The 4,996-nt window shown below is 47.1% G+C and overlaps 1 protein-coding gene and 1 pseudogene across 2 annotated transcripts in view; one reads left to right on the forward strand and one right to left on the reverse strand.

Annotated features, from left to right (window-relative positions):
* Window positions 1-220, reverse strand: part of HS6ST2 (heparan sulfate 6-O-sulfotransferase 2) — a 304,245-nt gene extending 304,025 nt beyond the window's left edge. Inside the window, exon 1 of the mRNA XM_007462871.1 lies at window positions 74-220. The gene's annotated coding sequence lies outside the window, so the exon portion shown is untranslated. The remainder of the gene's footprint in view (window positions 1-73) is intronic.
* A 3,065-nt stretch (window positions 221-3,285) lies between these two features.
* Window positions 3,286-3,667, forward strand: LOC103082153 (cytochrome c oxidase subunit 7B, mitochondrial pseudogene; annotated as a pseudogene). The gene has a single exon (XR_014368667.1). The product of XR_014368667.1 is annotated as a cytochrome c oxidase subunit 7B, mitochondrial pseudogene (transcript).
* The last annotated feature ends 1,329 nt before the right edge of the window (window positions 3,668-4,996 follow it).

Genomic DNA, 4,996 nt, shown 5'->3' on the forward strand with positions numbered 1-4,996 from the left:
TGCGTGTGTGTGTGTGTGTGTGTGTGTGTGTGTGTGTGTGTGTGTGTGTGTGTGTGTACTTGGGATTCAGGACTTGGAAAGTGAGGACTCCGCAGTCTGATCAGGGCTTCTGGTTGTCTCCACAGTGTGGTGTGCTTTTCATTATTTTTCCAGAACCTTGTCATTCCATGGTTTCCACAAAAGGTTGCCGATTCTGGGAACATAAAGGTCAGGCTGGCTTGCGTACTAAGCAGTGCGCTCCCAAATATGCATTTGCTTTCACTGGAGTCTGAGAGGAGAGCAGGAGATGGCTGAGAACGCGGTGGCCTGGGAGCCTAGTGACCTGGCTTCTTGTGTTGACTGCTGAGAATGAGACCCTGTATTGACCCCGAGGAAGATACTTGCTCGCTCTTGGGCTCAGCTTCCCTATTTGTAAGAAGGCAAAGTCAGTGTTGTGCCTTGAAGGGCATTTTCCTGCTCTCACATGGTAAGTCACACGCTTTTCTTGTCTTTCTCAGGGCCAAAGTGTTGCCAAACCCTCAGCGCCTTGTTGCAGGGGACAGCATGGTCCTCCCTGCTTTCTGTGACACTCACATGGCAGGGGGGGCCACCGGGCCATCAGCAGCTGGACTTGTTCTGAGCCTATGTGGCAGGGGTAACAGCAGGGTCCCCTGTTCAAACTGAAACAGAAACAGTGAAAACTCACTGTGGAAGAAATTGCTGCCATTCTTTATACAGAGCATAAAACACTAAAAAGATATGCTTTCCCCTTAGCCTGAGCATTCGCCGCAATGCTGTCTTTCCAGCTGTCGCTAATTTAAAACAAAAAAACGCTCATACTCTCAATTATAGGCGATTTTTGTCACAAAGATTGAAGGCATGCAAAGTATTGAGTCACTTCGTTGCTGGTTTTATGCATCTCTCCAAGCTGAATGAGCAGCAGTATTTCACGGAAAGCGCTGCTCTGAAATTCGAGCTTTAATATTCTAAACAGGTTGAGTGTGTTATAGACAGCACTCTCGACCACTGTCTGTTTTTCCCCCACGAAGCATTGACTTTTATTTGTTTAGCTTTAAAAAAAAAAAAGCCACGGGGCTGAAGGAATTAAAAGAGGAGGAGGATTCCGGGGTGAAGTGTGTGCCGAACGAACGTGTGGTGCAAAGGCAAGAGAAAGAAGCACTGGACCAGGGTTCACGGTCGACTCTGAACATGCAGACCCGTGGCTGCCCTTCTCCTGATGGGGGCTGCCCACCATTTCCCTGACAGTGACACCACCACTTCTCACTGACAGCCAATGGAAGAGTCGGTTCAGGCAGGGCCTTGAAAGCCATGGTGACCCAAGGCCTGGAAACCACCATAGGCAGCAGGTCAGACTCCGCTCCTGTGACAGTCACATCACTTCTTTGGGCCTCAGTCTCCAATCTTAGAAAACAGCCTGACCAGGTACCTTCCAAAAGCTGGCTTAGGGGTATAGTAAAGAGGAAGCCAATCTGAAACGAGTTTTTTTTAAAAAAGGAGAGAGCACAGGCTTGTAGAGCTCATCAGCCTGGGGTTTCATCAGGGTTCTCTGAGCTCCTCCCTCACAGCCTCAGTTTTCTTATCCGTGAAAATGGGGCTATAACAAGCTCCCTGGGTTGTTGTATGAGCTAACAAAAATAATCTCTGGGGAGCACTCGGTCTAGTTCCTAGAAGGAGTAGATTGAGGAAATGTTCCTTCCCTTCTGACTCTATCTTTGGTTTGAGCTCTGGGCTGCATTTCCCACAACAGTAACATACACACATTTAATGACAGGTGGCTGGCTTTGCCCCCACCCGTCTTCTTTACCTGCTGTCTTTTCTCACCCTCCCTCCACACCTCTCCAGTGCTCTCCTGGCTGGTGTCCCCTGGAGGAGGAAAGCCTCTGATCCGTTTAATCGCACCGAGGGGGTGGGACATGTCCACGTGACCCCTGGCAGGAGACACATCCACAAAAGAGGGGAAAGAGGGCAGGGCTTCTACCAAATGCCAAAATTACTAACTCAGAAAGATACCTATGGAATGTGACTCAGCCATAAAAAGAAACGAAACTGAGCTATTTGTAATGAGGTGGATGGACCTAGATTCTGTCATACAGAGTGAAGTAAGTCAGAAAGAGAAAGACAAATACCGTATGCTAACACATATATATGGAACCTAAGAAAAAAAATGTCATGAAGAACCCAGGGGTAAGATAGGAATAAAGACACAGACCTACTAGAGAACGGACTTGAGGACACGGGGAGGGGGAAGGGTAAGACAAAGCGAGAGAGTGGCATGGACATATATACACTACCAAACGTAAGGTACATAGCTAGTGGGAAGCAGCCGCATGGCACAGGGAGATCAGCTGGGTGCTTTGTGACCACCTAGAAGGGGGGGATAGGGAGGGTGGGAGGGAGGGAGACGCAAGAGGGAGGGGATATGAGGATACATGTATATGTATGGCTGATTCACTTTGTTATAAAGCAGAAACTAACACACCATTGTAAAGCTATTATACTCCAATAAAGATGTTAAATAATATTTTTTTAAAAAAAAGAGGGCAGTGCTTTACCCCAATGAATGATCCCCACCATAAGGCACGATGAAACATGCATAACAGGCCAGTGGAGGAGATGCTTGGGGAGCTGAGGTGGAGTAGAGTCAAGAGTTACAGGTATGTGCAGAACTTACAGGGCCAGCCCCACTGTCAATTATTGACACTAATTTTCAACTCCGTTCACTTCAAAAGTTAATGGTCGATCTGGCCAGAGCAGTTTCGACTTGTTCAGCTGAGCAAACCACAGCGGTCAGACTGAAAAACACAGTCAGTTTTGTGTTCGATCTGTATGAGCCAGAGCTGGGCCGCCAACACCCGTTCACCGTGGCCGAGTAAAAAGAGCGCCAAGCCGGAGCCCAAGAAAACAATGTTTGAGTCTCAGTTCTGCCACCAGCTCACTGTGTGACCCTGGGCTAGTCTCTTGACGCCCCTGGGATTTAGCTGCTGACCTTGGTAAACCGAGGGCCTGCATTAGATGACGCTGAAGGCCCATCCCAGCAGGCACGTGCTGTGATCTAAGCTACGCCAGCTACTAAAAGAGCTGAGGAGGGACCCCACTTTGTGTGGGCAAAAATGCACTACCGAAGATGACCCTCCAGCTAGTGGCTGAGTCTGAAAAGCAAAAGAAGAACTTTCATAAGGAGCAAACTTTCTTAGAGCAGTGGGTAAGAAAGAAACTTGAAAATAAGCCTTCCGGGCTTCTACCGACTTGGAAGGTGAAGTCAAAACTGAAGGACTGGAGTTACCGCCTTTCTGTCTTCAGCTTCACGATGCTTCCCTTGGCCAAAAACGCACTAAATTGTCTCGGAGCTCGAAGCATTCAGCAAACAATGGCAAGGCAGAACCACCAGAAGCGGGCACCTGATTTCCATGACAAATATCGTAATGCTGTATTAGCCAGTGGAGCCACTTTCCATGTTGCTGTATGGGCATATACAGCAACACAAATTGGAATAGAATGGAACCTGTCCCCTGTTTGCAGAGTCACCCCAAAGGAATGGAGAGAACACTAATCATCCCAGCTGATTTCATACCGAATTGTTTCAAAATCAACTCATAATTGATGCCAAGTAAAAAGCATCATGTACCCATTAACATATGGCGTGACTGTAGAAATAAAGTACATTTGAAAACTTAAAAAAAAAAGAACTGAAGGACTGGGACTTCCCTGGTGGTGCAGTGGTTAAGAATCCTCCTGCCAATGCAGGGGACACTGGTTCGAACCCTGGTCCGGGAAGATCCCACATGCCACGGAGCAACTAAGCCCATGCACCACAACTACTGAGCCTGCACTCCAGAGCCCGTGAGCCACAACTACTGAGCCCCCATGCTGCAACTACTGAAGCCCGCGCGCCTAGAGCCCGTGCTCCACAGCAAGAGAAGCCACTGCAGTGAGAAGCCCGCACACTGCAACTAGAGAAAGCCCACGTGCAGCAACAAAGACCCAACGCAGCCAAAAAAAAATAAGTTATATTAAAAAAAAAAAAAACTGAAGGACTGGGGAAAAGTGTTGAGAAGTGACCTCCAGCTGACACAAAAGCCCTAGGTGGTTTTAATAATGATAATAACTAAACCAAGAATGGCCTTGCCTGGTCCACAGCCTCCCACTCGCTCGCCTACTCTGGGGTCTTTGCAAGACAGAAGCACACCCGTTGCTGATCTCCTGACTGGTCTCCGTGGGAGTTCCAGTTTGAATAATAAAATACAAAAGCTGAAAATTATATCTCAGAGCAACGCAAAGGATTTGGAGGAAGCTAGCCTTGAGGCCAAAGTGGCTCCCAGGAAAAGGATTTCTTTGTCACTCAAATGGGCTTGAAGGGGAATGTTTTAGAAGAACCACCCAGGAAAAGAGATAATTAGTTTAGAGAAATCATACAGGTCACAGACTAAATGAAAATTAATTTTTAATCAGAGCGAGCCAGAGTAGACTTAACTGGACTTGAGAGCAAAACCTGGAAAAGGACTTACTTTTTTACGTACACATTTTCAAAATCCACGTTTCACCAAAAGGCCTGAGAATGCAGAAAGCTACAACATTAGAGCCGCAGGGGAAAATGAACTTGGTAAAAGACACGTTGAACGTTCATCTCCACTGAAGAAAGCTGCCTCAGTGGGTACCATCTTGTGAAAGATTTAGCTGATGCAGAAGACAATATTCAAGTCCCCAGTGAGAAGAGTTGATAGGAATGAATGAAGGGTGAGAACTGTCATGGGGGGCGGTTGAGGGGAGTGCAACATTTTGTCAAGGATGCTCCAGTGCTCTGCACCATGGTCATGTCATGGCCATGGTCATGTCTCCTGCAGGCTGACTCCAGAATGTTTAGCAAACTATGCCAGTGAGAGCTCCCGGACTCAACACCTATTATGTTTCAAGCACTTGGCTAAACACTTTACGTGCCCTCTTTTTTTTTGTTTTTTTTTTTTGTTTTTTTTTTTTTTTTTTTTTTCCTTTCCGGGGC

Source organism: Lipotes vexillifer, unplaced genomic scaffold (assembly GCF_000442215.2).
Source record: "Lipotes vexillifer unplaced genomic scaffold, Lipotes_vexillifer_v1.1 scaffold481, whole genome shotgun sequence".
NCBI classification, from domain to species: domain Eukaryota; kingdom Metazoa; phylum Chordata; class Mammalia; order Artiodactyla; family Lipotidae; genus Lipotes; species Lipotes vexillifer.